This window comes from Amblyomma americanum, chromosome 4, assembly GCF_052857255.1.
Source record: "Amblyomma americanum isolate KBUSLIRL-KWMA chromosome 4, ASM5285725v1, whole genome shotgun sequence".
Classification (NCBI taxonomy): Eukaryota; Metazoa; Arthropoda; class Arachnida; order Ixodida; family Ixodidae; genus Amblyomma; species Amblyomma americanum.
The window spans coordinates 178,254,042-178,270,598 of NC_135500.1; positions in this window are offsets into that span (position 1 = coordinate 178,254,042).

Here is a 16,557-nt window from a genome sequence, read left to right on the forward strand (position 1 = left end):
AAAATAATTTTTTGAGACATGGTTTTAACGGGCAAAGTTCAGTATCGTTAAAATGTGCGCCACTGCTTCCTAGCTACTGAGTACGAGTTGAAATCACGAAAGAGGTAATTAACAAAATTTTGCAGCCAGGACTGCGGTTCATCAGCGGGACCGCTGGATTAAGTAATGCATACTAGGCACACCTCTGCAAGTTTAAGGTACATGTTGTGTGCAGACCAAGATGCCCCACCTCATCGTCCTGCTTCTACTAACGTAGGGCCTTCTTCTGAAAGACTATCACCACATTTTATAGCCGTTACTTGTTTCAGGAGTTTTTTTTTCGACTTGGAAGTGCTCTTCTATACCACAGAAGCAATTAAAAATTTTAACACCAAGAATCACAATGGGTCGTTAAATTCCTCAGATATCATATCGATGAAACTCTGCCTGCTCAGATCGACAAGTGCTGTATTAAGTTTAGTGGGACTGAATAGGGAAAACTGAGGTGTTATATATTTAAGCCGCTCTCCCGCGTCTAACAGTGAGTATCAAGTAAAGGGTTGATTTATAGGGTTTTGCGTCTCAAAGCGACTCGGGCTATGAGGGACGCCGTAGTGAAAGGCTACGGATATTTCGACCACCGGGGGTTCTTTAACCTGCACTGACGTCGCACTGTACACGTTCCTTTAGAATTTTGCCTCCATCGAAATTCGACCGCCGCGGCCAGGATCGAATCAGCGTCTTTCTGGTCAGCAGCCGAGCGCCGTAACCACTGAGCCACCGCAGCGGCCTCAAGTAAAAGGGTAAACCATCTTTGCGAGTGATGCCGAAAAGGAGCAAGCCTGTAAGCGCTGCTGCTCTAACGCCCAGAAGAAATCTGCCGTGAGCGGCCGACCAGAGGATCATAGGAGGGACGAAGGAGACAGTGAAGAGGCAATATCCCCGTTTGACCGCTACCCATAAGCTCTCAGAAAAAGAACCCTTGCATTCAGCGAGCCCAGCGATAAGAGATGCAGCGTGCTATGCCTCATGGCTCGGGTTAGTTCGCGCCGCGGATCTAGCTGAGCACTCTTGCGCAAAGGCGGGTGTGGAATGAGATCGTTGTTTCTTGAGGCGCCAAGTGCAGACCACTGGGGACAAGATTTCTTACTGCGGTGTATACAGCATTCGGGTTGCATGCACTTCTGAAGAAAATCGGGACCTGTTATTGCAGAAGAGAGGGAAGGAGGGGGAACAGGAAATATAATCTTACTCTGAGCTGTGCGCAAAAGAAAAGAAACTGCTTGGAGAGCTGTGATATAATAACTTGTACTAAGGCACCCACCGTTAAAACTGAGCATGGTGAATTACAAGCGCTCCGCATTTGTTCAGTTTTCTTGAGCTCCGGAGTGCGTCTACGCTTCTGTTCACCCCGTTGAGGAGCCTGCTTCGGCGTCGTAGCTTTACAATGGAGGGCGTAAAAGCAGGTTGCCTTTTCGGACTTACACAACCAAAGTCGAACTTTATTGCATTTGGGCGTGCATTTAGGCTCCAGAATAAACCGGGGCACAGCTCGAAAGTGAAGTGCCGCGCCAAATTTTCTGGCTGCCCTTAGCTTTTCGGTTCTTATGACAGCAAGCCTCGATCTTTGCTACAGATCTGCCATCTTTCGTAATATGCAGGCCTTATTGAGCAACAAATCATTTTCATTTCATCTCCCTGTGAGTACACCAGCAATGCAGGCCGTCTGCTTCAACACACGAGAACTTAGCCCCAAAAAAGTGTCTAAATCTGTTGTTTAGTGCGTTTTTGCCTTGCCTACATTGTCATCAAAACCCGCCACTTGACGTTGCCAGTTGGAAGTCGATTAAATGGTGCCGGTAAATGTCAGCGCGTGTGTTTGATCCTTTTCGTAAAACATAAAAGTAAAAAATGCCGCGGACCCTGGGAACTAGAATTTCGAACTCATGTATGCCACTGGCAAGAAATAAAATCTACCTGTGGGATCATGTCACTCTCGCCGTATGTTGTATCGTTCCTGTCCCTACTCCGGTAAGGCACATTCCGATACTCTTCAGGCGTAGAAGGCAAGGATAAGTTGCAGATGAAGTTTTTACACGCTTCTCGTCGAAATGGTGGGGTTCTACCACTTTTGTAGTTAAGTCCAGCCTGGCAAATTTTGGATTCATTTTTTTAGGCCAAACTATAAACGGTTAACATACTTTACTTCGGTTTGTTTACTGAAAACGGAGAAAGATTCTCTTAAGCGTAGCTTCCCTTCTACGTTCTGAGCGCCGAGAAATGAGTTCCAGCCCTTGGGATTTTCCCGTAGAAGCCACTTTTCGGCCACTTCCTCCTTTACGCCAAAAGTGTTAGAATGGTATTTCTCTCTCTTCTTCTCCTCTTTGGCACCTGTCAGCCTTGGCAGGTGACATGTTGTTGGCAGGTGGCAGCTGGCAGCTAGTGTAAACAACACTACAACGCTGGTCGCTGCTTTTTCTTCATAGCGGGCTTCTAATGCTAAAGGATTATTCGCTTCCGCGTGATCGCGCAATCAACATTGCGCCAAACAACATAGGCGTGCTAGAAAATCTATCGCCAAAATTCGCGCTGTAGGTGGCTACCATCTTCTGAAATTCTCCACTTATTTCTTCTCCAAATACCAAGCGAGGCCGGTAAAACGCTCCTAAAGGAACTCTTGACTTGCTTGTCTCTACACGCAGCAGCTCAATCAGCCCCGAGTGGAGCGCTAAATAAAAAAACTCGAAATTAGGAAAAAGTCGCAAAACTAAATCCCGCTGCTAATAAAGGGCGGCAAGTCATCCTGAATTTTGTTTTCAATAAGTCGGCCGCTGCATTTAAGTGCCTCCGGGGGCAACAGTGGGAAAGAAAAGCCGTGGATTCGTCCGTCACTAAGCTCCTGATGCGCCCTCACGTCTTCGAAAATAACGACGCGTGAAACCTAATTCCGCAAGCGAACGTGGTCGCTCACTCTGCGGGCCTTCGTTCGAACGGCACGAATACAGGATCAGCAGAGCTGCTTGTGTTTTGTTTTCTCGGCTGGTCGCAAGCTGGCGGCTTTCGATTGAAAAAGTGAGGCGCAATTGCCAAAGGCGCCAGCAACAGCTGCCTCGACCGTAAACAAAGCACTCCGGTTAAAGAGAGACGTACGATATGAGACGAAAAAAATAGAGGGTGGCACTTTTAGCATGGAAGAATACGAATGACTTTTATTTGTTTTCGGGAGCCACCTGGTTCATCTTTATTTCAGAATCTCATTAGTTCTTCGAACGGCGCTTGCCTTCGACGGTTGTTCTGTCATGTGGAAGGAACGATGAGACTGTATCGAGAGGGTTCGCTTTGTTTTCACGCTGGGCGGAACATTCTCAGGCGCTCCCTGTTTGATCATTAGGGGTGACTTTTGCGGCACCTGATGTTTAGACTCACTCCATGAAAAGACAAAAATCGGAAGCAGATGCACTTTAGGAGTCTTTATTGTCCGTTTTGTGGCTACCGTATGCCAGCGACTTGTCTATGTTTGCGAAAGTTCGACGATATATAGCCATCATGGCTCTATGTAGGCGCGTAGGCATGTACCACCTTCAGTTTGTGCTGTCAGGAAGAAATGAAACAAGAGCATGACAACTGAGCCACGGAGCGCAAATAAGAATATCTTAGACAGGTGAAGCTAATACTAGCTAAGGTTCTTTAAACTTCCAAGGCACTAAGACTTTTTTACATAAGTTTTGATCAACCGCTGTAGTATTTCCTTCCCAGGAGCTAACATGTTTTGTGTCGCCACCTATGTTTTCTTATTGGCGATCGTTTCGTTGCTGAAGGTTGTTTCCTCCCTCTCACCAATCCTATAGAATTCCTCTATGTTGCGAGCTATATCCTGACTGATATAGCTATATCCTAATTCGTATAGCAGCTAAAATAACATTTGTTCATGCTCTACAACTCATAAGTATCACAAGCCCAAATTTCCACTTTACAGTTTCTTAAGAACAAGTGGCTAAGCACCAACGACTCTTTGCTACCTATAAAAGCCTAAAGTTTTCACCTAGTTCTCTCCTTCTCACGATCTCAACCGGATAGCAAGGTCGAAAGAAAAAAACGTGAAAAAAAATCTACCGAGGCGCTGCACGTATAGTTCAAAGCAATATTAGTGATACTTGCTTTTAGATCTTGCATAAGGTGGTTATAGTGGTCGGAAAGAAAACGGCCTTCAGCATACTTTATGACTGCAGCAATACTAATCAGATAATTGCTGAAAAAGCATTGAATACCAGCCTCACAATTGGCAACAGGGGAAGGGTCCTATGTTTTAACGGTCACAAATATTGTTCGAAAAAACAAGACCCGAACGCTCGCATGTACTTCATTCCTGCGAATTCCACCTCGACGGAATTCCCTGCTTATTCCTTTTGCGTTTCCTCTCTAAAACATTTTCAACATAGTTCCTTCGCTTTTTTAACCACCGCGTTCAACCTTCCTCACCAGTACGAGCTTGGGCCGACGCGACCCAGCGCTCCTCTTGCTTTAGCGAAGAAAACTCGTGAACTTTAAAATTGTTGAAATTCCTGAGTTTAGGACTATGGAAAGGACAGCTTTGACGTGCCTGTCTCTACGGATGGCGGTGATGGCGTAGTGCGCCGTCCCACTTGCTTAATTTTTGTTTCGTATGTGAGACGCAAGCCTACTACGGTGGGCACAGCGGTGTACCGACGCGTGTATCTTGAGCACGGGTGTCAGGCCTAACTCAGCATTCCAACTGGCGGGGAATCATTCGGTGATGAGCCAGTTCACAGATTGCTATTGTCATCTGACAAAGTGCGCGTTTGCCAGACATGTCAGCACGTGACCACGCAAGTGAGGCAGCATTACTTGCCAGCGAAAAAAGAGCATTAGTCTGACATGTCTGCCTATTCTTGGTTCCTATTCTCTATTCCCACATACGGTTACAGATCACGAACACATTACTTGTTCACATTCGCAACAGAACGTACGTAAGCCAGACGCCTTATGTATTACTAATGCTTGGCTTATTATCCGAAATTGCCGAATGAAGCCCTTTCCTTTTTCTCTCGCCTACCTTTCCTCGCTGACTAAGTTTTCTCGCAGAGGCTATAAGAAGCATAGTGCGCCGCAGCACGAGTGATGTTGCACAAGGCTCCAGTCGGTGCGCGCCCCATCACGGATGACCGCTGAACTAGTCGTCCGCGTTCTTGCCGTTGTAAAGCGGACTATCAGATTAGTATTAACAATATAAGATGTGTTGGTAAGGCATCCGCATCTTTGATGGATAAAAAAGTGGCTCTTTTTGAGCTTGTGTAGCCCAGTACCTTTGTTGTATTTGTTTGGTCTCTGGGTGTCTAAAATCGTTAGATGGCTCCATAAACTTCGGCTGGAATTCTAGCGGTCGCCTGCTTTTCTTGTCTTTGTGGGGCATCTTTAGACCGTTTTTTAACATTATTGTTGCTTTCAGGGTGGCAGTTCAGGGTAAGCTTTGCATTGTACGAGCTTCTTTCTCAGTCCAAAAGCAAACATCCTGATTGTCTTTTTGAATATTTTATTTTAGAAGCCAAGCCTTTAGGCAACAAGATAAACCATACAATAACACCACAAAGATGGCCTTCATTGAAGGAACTTCGCATGCTTTTCTACCCTGGCTCATACTGAATAAACTGAATAAAGTAGCTTTGAGGACAAGTGCAGCGCACAATATTGGCCCTTGTATATCGACGCCCATTGTACCCGACACAATACGCAGGTGCGATTCGATGCTCGGGCCAATTCTCTCACCTGGCACCGCAGAGAGGCACAGGTCGATTCTGTATCCTTGTGAGCGTTGCCTCTGAGGGGCGCTGTTCTTTTAGGCGATTCTTTCACCGAGCCTTCTATTCCCTGAAGAGAACAGGGAGAGTGCAAAACAATCAGACAGGAACGTCGAACTAAGGCCAAAAGCGATAAATCTGCCCTTCGTAGACCAATAAAAAAAATCCACAAACGCAAGCCCCCTAGAGTATTGAGGAAACGAAAAGCTACTGCAGAAGAAATGCTTTCGTTTCATTGATCTGCGCAAGATTGCTTTCCATAGCGTGCAATGCAATATCTCACCGAAATGCCACACTAGAATTGGTTTCATACTATATGGGTAAAAGGGGCAAGATAGCAAAGTTGTTTGTGTAACCTACATATATTCTTTATCTCCTTGCCCTCCTTGGAATTTGTTGTAGTGCTTTATAAACTCATTGGCACGTTGTCAACAACAGGTTGTCAATATTGATTAAAAATATTTGACATTTCAGTAAGTTCTGCAAGAAAAAAATCTAAAGACAAAGATAGAAAGGGCCGTATACAAGCGCTGACTTGCAACTGTATTTATTAGGAAAAGAGAACGAATGATACACGATCGAAAGAAAGAAACGAAGCCCAGCCTAAAACCGCGCAGCCAAGACAGACGGGTGGAAATCATGTGCATTTTTTTTATTTAACAGAACCGCTTTTAGGAAGCTAATGCCGAGGACGTTGTTAGTTTGAGTGGGAAAAAAATTCTATAAGTTTCATTACAGGATGCGTACAGATCGGAGTTCATGAAACCACACGAATCTAAGCATTAACTTGCGCAGTCGCTACTTTCAGTCGCAAAGCCAGTTGACACGAGAAATCATTGATGCTTTAGCAGTTACATTCTCACTTGCGCTCCGTGCTCATTTGAACTTTTGTCTCTGAGAGAAATGCGCTACTTCGCCAACTATATTCGCCTTAGCGATAGGTATTTGGGCTGTGTACTTTCTTCTGTTCTCTTTTGTCCTTCGTAACCATTGTTGAAGAAATTTAGTTGCTAGTCACCTCTCGCCTCTGGTGCCATATCATTCAATGCCTCGTCACTTTTTTCATCTGTTATACGTAATGAAGAAAAAATTGCGGTAATTTCGGCTTTAGTAAATATATATCAGGCAAGTCCTTCCAGCACTTTTCTTTTGGGCAGAACTTGGAGACTAATGGATAGACAACAATTTAGACCAAGGAAAGAGCAGTTGTCTGCCGAAAGGAAAACGGCATAGGTGACGTCGAGAAACCAAAAGAGGCAAAGGTAGATTAGAGTAAATATAGTTGATTGATAATTGGAAGTTGACAGGAGAAAATATACTTCGCCAGGATATTTAATGGCGCTACAGAGGTGAGCGATATTATTTCAGGGTAACATAGAAGGTTTCGTTCAATGAAAAGCGTAACCAAGGCCGGCAGAAAGTCGGGTCGAAAAAAAATTGGCAAATTGGCAGGCACAGGCATGAAGCTGTGATGGCTTTTCGTTGTTGGCGTCCATTGTGGCTGCTGACGCAACAGCCAGTGCAATGATGGCCAGAACAGCTCATCTTTGCAGGGAATAGTTAGGGAAGAGAGGCAGGAGTGGAAAGGCTTCTGTTGTAAATTTTTAATGGTTCTCAGCGCCCCGCTGACTGCTTTCACATATTCCAGTTTAAAGGTTGGACAAGCAAGGGTGACTACATAGGGGCACGCTATATTTACTGATTTGTCGATGAGAGGTCTTATACCAGGTTCGCTGAAAGAATTTTAGTAGAAAACGTAGTACTGCATGAAGAGGACGTACAGTTACTTTTTTAAATACAGCTACCAAAATTAATATTACACTGATGTATTCAAAATGTTTAAAGAAGGTTGGGGCAGTTTGTATGAAGCGCAATTGTCATTACAAGCTCACGCAGCATTTTAGACCTTCTTTTTTTGCAAGAGCTCTTTCAACATCTGAAGGCGCAACGAGTATATTAAAAGCATTAAAGTTTTAGAAGTTGACAAGTAACAAAAACAGGCCGCGTAAAAATAAAGCACATAATCTGAGTTTCAAATATTACGAAACCTGCAACAAGAATGAGAACACACAAGCAGGAAGTAGACAGGAGAGCGCTGCTTTCTATCATTATCAAGAAATTAAAAAGAACGGCAGGCCATACTATGGAGCAGTTGTCAAGAGTAGTTGTAAATTAATTAGATGAAAAAAATTTCAAACATAATTTTGAGGAAAGTAAATGGTGCAGTAACTGTCTCGCTACTTGCCAGAGACCTGAACCGCACTGTAAGGTAAGAGGTCAAGTAAGAATGAAAGAAGAAATTGAGTAAGTGGTGCTGCAGGGTAATGTCCCGGAGGAATTTCGACCACCTGGGGATCTTAACGTATACTGACATCGCACTGGTCACACGTGCCGTTTGCTTTTGGTCTCTGTCGAAACGCAGGCGCCGCGGTCATTATTGAGCCCGGATTCTCCGAATCAGTGCCCGAGTGCCCTAACTACAGAGCCACTGCGGCGGGTAAATTGCCTGGGATGAACGAGAGCTGGTGTAGCATGAAAGAAGGGCGCCAAAAGGAACGCAGTGCTGAAAGAGAGGAGGCTGACGGGCTTTGCATCTTGGTTATTGCGCCCTGCGGTGCATTAGTACGCAATGAAACGCTACTCTATCGGTACTGCATCGGCGCGCCACAGTACCGTAGCAATACCTTACTGTACCGCCAGTAGTGTACTGTATATATAAGCACGCAGTCACGAAGAAAAAAAAAGGGCCTCGCCCTGGGAGGGACAAGAGGGGACAAAAAGGCCCATAGAGCTCAATAGAAAGAGAAAGGCAGCGCCTCGTGCAGCATCCATAGAGGCCTTCCTTACTCGCCCCCTCCCCCTCTCCCCCCGGCTCGCGCTTCACCCACGTTTCGTTATTTTCGCGCCAAGTCACGGCCTTGCCGATCGTCGACATTGTCACTTTTTTTCAGGTCGGCAATTACGAAAATCAGGCAAAGGTACAACCGAAATGGCAGCGAATCTAAGCTACTCTCAACAGCATACAGAAAATAGACACACCTTCAGTCTCAGTGGACTCTCAACCTCGCCTTCTGTGAAGATTTTAAATTTCATCGCATTTTTTATGGGAGGTTAAAAAAGCGGATGCCCAGACTCCAGAACTATGCTCAGATAAGAATTCTGGACAGCGTGCTGCTCCTAAACTTCGAAGACACGCCGTCCGATACCGGCGCTATTTGCGGCTGCACACGGCACACACATTTCATGCTCTCCCTCCTCACCTTGGCTGACTACAGTAAGGGCCCGGTGGATTGTGGATCCGAACTCTTTGCTTTTTTTTTTTTTACACGCCTGGAATGCGGAAGAGCCCTTTAAGACCTATCGCGGCGAATTTGTTTGTTTTTTCGTGACGCTTATGAGTATCACTTTGACGGTGGCTTGTTAAGGTTATAAATGTTTTCAACGACGTTACGTGCTTTGAAAGAGCATGCTTAGCCAAGTAACGGCCCTAAGCAGGTGATAACAGTGATACACCACACGACACTACGTTAGGATACGATGTCTGACGAGGAATAAGAGCCTCTCTGTCAGTGTCATGACATGAGCAACGATTTCCCCGATCAACGTTTCAAAACACACAATGGCGCTACTAAATCAAACAATACCATTGAGCCACCGCACCGCTAGATTCGGCCCTGTGTTATTGGCAACCTGTGTCATATCATATTTATTTATTCATGTTTATTTCTTAATAATACCTATTTCACAAATTTCATCTTATAACAAATACCCCCCGGGCCCTGGTTGGTCGTTACCGAGGGAAGGAGAGCACATGCTCCACTAATTGAATTATCAATCAAACTAATTTCTTCAATCAGTTCAAGAAAACTGAACATACACATAATTACAAAGCCTTAATTAACACTGAGCATAGTCATACACTGCGCAGCACGATTGAATCGAAACAGCTAACTGAGCTCCTAGAGGGTTTAAACAAATGAGCTGGTGCACCTTCCTAGCGTAAGATCAATAATTGTTTAGCGTTTGTTCAGATCCGCTCGACATCGGTCAGCTTCTGTTCGGCGCTCGTGAAAATGGTGAATTCAAGAGTATGAAGGTAACCCCCCTTGACACTTGCGGTGTTCGCGTCTGGCAGCTCTTTCGTTTTATGTTCCTTCTTCCCGCGGGTTCGAATTCATCCTAGTCATCGTTTTCTCCTTCGGTCTAACTTCTTACACCTGTTGATACTTGAGGACCCCTCTTGATTTAGAGGTTTGTTTCTCCTTTATTAGTCCATTCCTACTTTTCTCTTTGCGCTTCTAGAAGGGTTCTTCCCTCCCAAGGTAGCACCGCTTTTGCAGGCGCCCTCACGCTTGCACGTTCGCACTGAGTTGAGCTTGACTCCGAATATAAAAAGAGGTACGAGGCAGATAGATGAAAAATCTACAGGGGTACTTAATTCAGTTATCCTTTACTGAATATGACGTCGCTTCCATTGTGGTGATGCAAAATTCCTCCTGCCAATGAATGAGTTTTACAACCGACGATGCATTCTGACCCATGGGAGATCTATTGTTATCGCATTAAAACACGCATTCTTACTTTATGCCTGGTAATGTCATAGAGGTGGCGCAGATCTGCCTTGACACGAGGAATGAGTTAATGCCTCATGATAAGGCGGCGCTTTCTTTTCTGTAGGAGCCATAGAGTTTCTTACTATTAACTAGAGGGAAAGCTGGCGCCCCGCCTATGGGAGTTTGCATGGAGCTTCCTCGAGACCACGTCAGCCACCATGGTCGCTCTAAGCATCATAAGGTGGAGAGCTACCGACTGCAGAACCACAACTTTTGGCCAAAAAATAATGCAAAAATAAACGTTGTTCTATAATCAAGAATTTCCTAACATTCAATATCCTCTCCATAAATTCCAACAAACGAGCAGAAAAGCATTTAAATGTTAAGTCTGCCCAAAATAAGCGATGGCTTGCTCTCCTATTGGCCAAGTATTGCACACCACAGAAACTAATATTTCGTATCTAACAGGGGCACTTTTAAAAAGAAATATGTTTAAAAAATGTTGTCGCTTCAACTCTTTAGGAGGCTTTTTCATGGCATTTCGAAAACAAAAACCTTTTTTTGACGTCGTGTGCTGTTGCGTTTCGCTACTATGGCTTTTGCACTCTGCGTTCGGCCCAAAGTCGTCTGCGCGAGGGGCGCTCCCTGGACGGAATGGGACATCTCAGTAACGCCACTCTGTGTTCCTGACAAAAAAAAAACGACGGTCCCTCACCAACTAGCTCATCTCCCCATGATGCTTTGAGCGCCCATGGTGGCTGAGGTGCAGCGCCGCCAGCTTTCCCTCTAGCTAATAGTAGGAAACTATGCTAGGAGCCTGAGGCTAACTGCCCGCCTAATTTTTTATTGAGACGCCGCCTGCCTTTTTCGTTCGCGGGTCTTGGGTGCTGCTGGACGGACGCGGCGTGCGTAACGCAGCGAAGCGTTCGCTCGGCTTCCTTGCAAATGTACTGACCAGAACTAGCGTCAGAGCAGACTTTCAGATCAATACCAAATGTTCCTTATAAATGACTGAATGTTTCTTCGCAGTCTTCTTGTATACACGTTAGGGAGAGTGGTCTCCGTTTTGTGGTTATTTCTTTCCTTCTGATGGCGATTACTGTTTTTCTGGCGATAACAGGTTCAGGTTTAGAATACTAGCATGAATACTAATCAAGCCCTAATTAGTTCCTTGATTCAAATGCACTTGTGAAGACTAACAATACCCTTCTCTAGCATGGCACGGGGACTGGGCAGTGTGGAGAAAACTTTTAATTCAGCCCGTCTGTGCGGAAAAAAAAATGAAGAGAACTGTGTTCGCGGATGAGCTTCTTGCTTTCTTCCTCGCTCGTTCCACCGGCAAGCTTCATTCTTTATTCATTGACTAGGTTTTGACTAGTTTTGTGAAGTGTTAAAGTGACACTTCTGTAGGTTCGATTTGCAAGTCTGGCTAAATTCCCCCCTCCTCCCCCCCCCCCTCCCCCCATAACGTGTCAGCAAAAATGATTGTTCTTAATTCTGCTTCCAAATGGCGCTCCGGCCAGACAATTCAAATAGAACTCTGAATGCGAATGCAATTTCGCAGCCCTATTTTCAGGCTTTTTGTTATAGTAGCCTTGTTTCTTGGCGAATCTTCTTCAATACACCACAGATGTCATAACTCGAGTAAATTTTGTGCATGTTGCAATGAGGCAAGAAAATACCCTTACGAAGGGCGCTGTCCGCTTTAGATTCACCGCTTGAAAATGCAGCAGAAAAGTAGAACCATAGATTTGGAAAAAAAGTGGCAGAAAAATTGAGCCTCGAACAATGAGGAAGGCATCGCAGAAAATACTGCATGAAAAAGATAATATAATTCAATGACACATGCCCAGAATAATCTAATTGCTTAAGTTATCTTCGACCATAACCTCACTGCCTGCACTTAAATGTATTCCTTTACCAATTACAACGCTACGCCACTTATTGTAACCTGCTGTTCCATTCAGATACTGTTGGCGTTACTTTCTTTCAAAATGTTTACGCCGGTCGTTCTGCTTTTTAGGTCTAGATCATCGATCATGCTCCGCAATTCGTCCCCTGAGTTGCTTAGCACGGCAATTTCACCAGCCAACCTGAGATTACTAAGGTATTATCCATTATTACTTCTGCTAGCTCTGCCGCTACGTTCTCCTGAGGTCAATTACTGTCGGTCTCTGGGTTCTCTTGTCCCCTTCCACTTTGAGCAATATTTTTTTTAATGCGGCAATGTCATTTCATCAGCCTGCTCATATTTCGCTAGGTTTCTTGGGAATCAGTCGTCCTGTTATTATTATTTTTCCTGCGTATTCTTTCTTCTCTCGCTAACGCCTTTTGGTTCCTACTCTTATCGCGTCGCCCAGACTGCAGTAGAAGTTCCCGGTATTGTTTCAACTTGCGCCCCCTTTGTTATTGCTACTCGTCAGCAAAAGTGACGGCAGTGAAGCTGTGAGCTTTCGTACGTATCTTGTGTTGCAGTCATTCTTTATCGCCAGAATGCTTTAAGCCTTTCGTTCTTGTCATTAATCGCCTCTATCTGAACTGTCCACGCCTGCCTGTGCCCGAAGAACATATGCCTTCTTTATAAAATTTTGCTTCAACAGCTTACTGCTCCAAAATAGGGCAGCTTGTAAACGAGGCAGCCTTTGTTTCTCTTAGGAAGGCTTTCTTTACCACGTACCATCTTTATACAATGCTATCAATGTGTCGTGCTAATGCGATTACTTGCGACGAATGGTGGGACCGCAAAAAGAAATTGATGGTTAATGACTCATCCGTGGTCATTAGTTCCCGCAAATGAATGGCACGCTGCTAGTGTAGCGAAAAAACACGATCTAAAGCCAAATATAAAATTGACTGACTTGAACGTGCACAGCGAAAATCTAGAGGTGTATAAGGTAAGCGGCAAAGAAAAACTAGGTGCCGAATTTACCTGCTTGACTGTATGTGTTGGTAGGATGTGGTTTCAGTCATGTCTTACGACGCAGTTCAGGGGGCGGTAAATAAATGGCAATGGTGTCTTGAAATTGACAATACAAGAAGCGACTCGGCGTTAGACAATTTATTTAATTATTTACATATACCCTCAAGGCCAAAGTATTATAGAGGGGAGCTGGATAGTACGATAACAACATACATTAACGAAAATGCAATACCAACATAATCACAGGTGATCAAAAAACAGTTATGTACTTCTAGCGAGTTCAGTTTCGTTAAATATAGAGGAACGAAAGTTGTTTGCGTTAGCAATGCTTACTGTCGAGGCGGGAAGGTGCTTATAGTCACGTGATGTCTTGGGAACAAACGACATTGAGAGTGAGGTAGTGTGGTTTGCCGGAACCGCTACTTTGTGCTGGTTGTCGCGGTGAAATGATACGCACGCTGGCGGCAAGATGAATTCTTGTGCTAGTGTGGGATGAGGAAAATTTAAAAAAAAAATGAGGCACAGGCGGGAAACCTTGGCGATCCTGTAGATTAGGTAGACTTAAATTTCATTAAAGTTATGATGGCAGTGCGATTATAGTTAGAAAGAATGAAACATGCTGCATTTATTTGAATCCTTTCTAGTTTATGGATGAAAAAGGCGTGATTAGGGTCTCAAATCAGAGCTGCAACTTCTTACCACTGTGCTAACAAAATGGACTAAAAAATAAATTAAAGCTTAGCAACAAACTCTTGCTCGATACAAATATTTGTCTAATATAATATCTGCCGTATAAACTAAGCGGGCAGACGTGAGCTCGGTCGCCTATTATTTCAGAGGTTTGCAATCGGGCAGTAAGGATTTCTTCACAATATACGGCAGTATTTTAACAGCGCCTTCTTACCCCTGATGATCGCTTTAAAGAAAACATGACTTGCAGCAAAAAGCTGCGTTTTAATTACGGGCCTCCTACTTTCAGCAAAGCGATAGGAATTACATCGCACGTTCAGAAGAAGAGAAATAAATATTAAGTAAAGTCTCTGTCATGATTAAAATTAATTAGAAAGTTTATGTCGCAGTTCATCTGTTTAAGTAATGAATCTTGGCAGTCTACAGTTGACATCTGCGATAATCGAATACCGTTTGATTGAACAGTGTTCCGCGTAGATAATATCTATTTTGATCGCCAATATTGTTTTTTTTTTTCGCTCTTTATAAGTGAGCCTCAAAAGGATGCGTATGCTTTGATGATAAAATAGGCTGTGCCATAACGCTATATATTAATGTATTTTGATTTTACAATAGACTGCGCTATCAGGCTATATATAAAGTTATGTAGGTTATTTCTTTAATCCCCTTTTCGCCATTATAATAAACTGCAAGCCATTCTAACAAGGCAAACGTAGTACACGAGTGAGCCTGAGGCATTCGTGTACCCTAGTCTGAACTCCTTAATTTTTATTCTCTTCTGCACTTTTCTTTTTTTACTTCTTGTACAAGAACTACTTTAATAAAGAAAGAGATGACAAAAATAAGAAACGTTGTGAGAGTGCTGCCAGTGTCGGAACGCGTGAAAAAGTAACGCAGTCATTTGTCTTATTACTGAGGTACTCCTTTTTTCTTTTAAAAATTTCATTACAAAATTTTATCGCACCAACGAAATCGTAATGAATCCTGTACACAAAATGTGCCGTGAGCCATTTGTTCAATACGACAATAAAAAGAAAGCCGGACGCGGATACTCATCCTCAGTCCAGAGGAATGCTTCTTAACACAAATTTAATTGTCATTCAAAGGAAGACATCGTACTCTACGAAACTAAATGAAATGCTTTCATCTTTACGGGTGCGACTTTTTGCTTCTCATTATTCCCGTAGTACTTTAGTTTAAAGGATCTGCTTGTCACCCGGCCTGTAAAGCGTATACTTGAAAACGACGTAAATTCTTTTGTAAAAGATAAGACAGTTCCTACACCAGAAAAAATCTGGATTCTCTTCCCTAGCCTCAAAATCTCATCGGCGCGCTCCCCGCGAGCCCTCCTGAGATAGCGAAAATTTCATGTTTCAAGCGCCCCAAAGAACCTTTTTTATGCGCTCTCAATAAAACAGCACGCTTCTGGACATCACAGCATCGTCTGATTAACCTTTTTCACACCTTATTCCTGCTCTGCACCATCTAGCTTTTTTACTTTTGCACCGCTAGATGCACAAGAAACTTTTCCCGCAGTAAACGGCTTACACGGTGAGGTCCTAGTATAACGCCACCAAAAACATCTGCGTTAACTTGCTCACCATTTAGGCAGCCAACCACGCTGGCAGTCAGAATTCACTTCTGTGTGCGAAAAAAATAACTCTTCAGAATAGAGCAACTAGCCTCACAACGCATATTACTGGAACCACCCGGGACCGAAGGCTGCGCTGTCGACAATGTGTCATGTGCGTTCGTTTCCTCGCTTCTCCTCCCCCCCCCCTTTTTTCCCACGGCTAGTTCCAGGCACACATCTTGAGAGCGACAGCTACAGCTCATTTCCTGGTATTTAACGCGATAGCGCTGAGGGCCCCGTGTCGTAGAAGATCTGGCATCGTTTTCAGTGTCAGCGTTGTTGGCCGTGAGCAAAAAATCTACGACCGTCGGAGGGGACACCGGATCTTTAAGAGTACGACACGAAGGCGTATTGGGTTTGCCCATGTATCAATGAATGGCGATTCTCTGCTTTACATATACAGATCCTTGGGAGTCCTCATGTCACACCTGGCGAAGTGGTGCAGCGGTTAAGCGATGCGCCACTGCCCTGCGATGGCAGGTGCTGCCACCGTTGGGGCTTATCGGCCCAGTTTGCTATGGCCGAGCAAGCTGTAGCGACCAATGATTAATTTAACTCCCACTTGAAACGGTGGGCAGTTTGCTGATAAGCCGGTGGGCAGGTGGTGATTATACCGCAAGGCCACGTCACCTAGGTAGCCCACCTGCCTCTCAGGTTGGTTCTTTGGAAATTTTCGTTGATTTTTCGCTCACCGTCGACGAACCCGACGGCGACACGGGCTCCTTAACGAATCGCGTTAAAATGACCAGACGATCAACCTATGGCGATGGTGAACAATCTAGGTCTCGTGATATTGGGAGGTGATCACAACCTGTCCACCGGATTGCGAGTAAGCGACAAGCCTTGTCAGGTACGTGGCAGTAAAATAATTATTGGCCGCGAGATGTTGCTCGGGAAGAATAACCTGGATTTCACTAAGCTATACCAGTGCCAGCACCTCTCTTCAGAGAGCAGTGGCGCATCGCT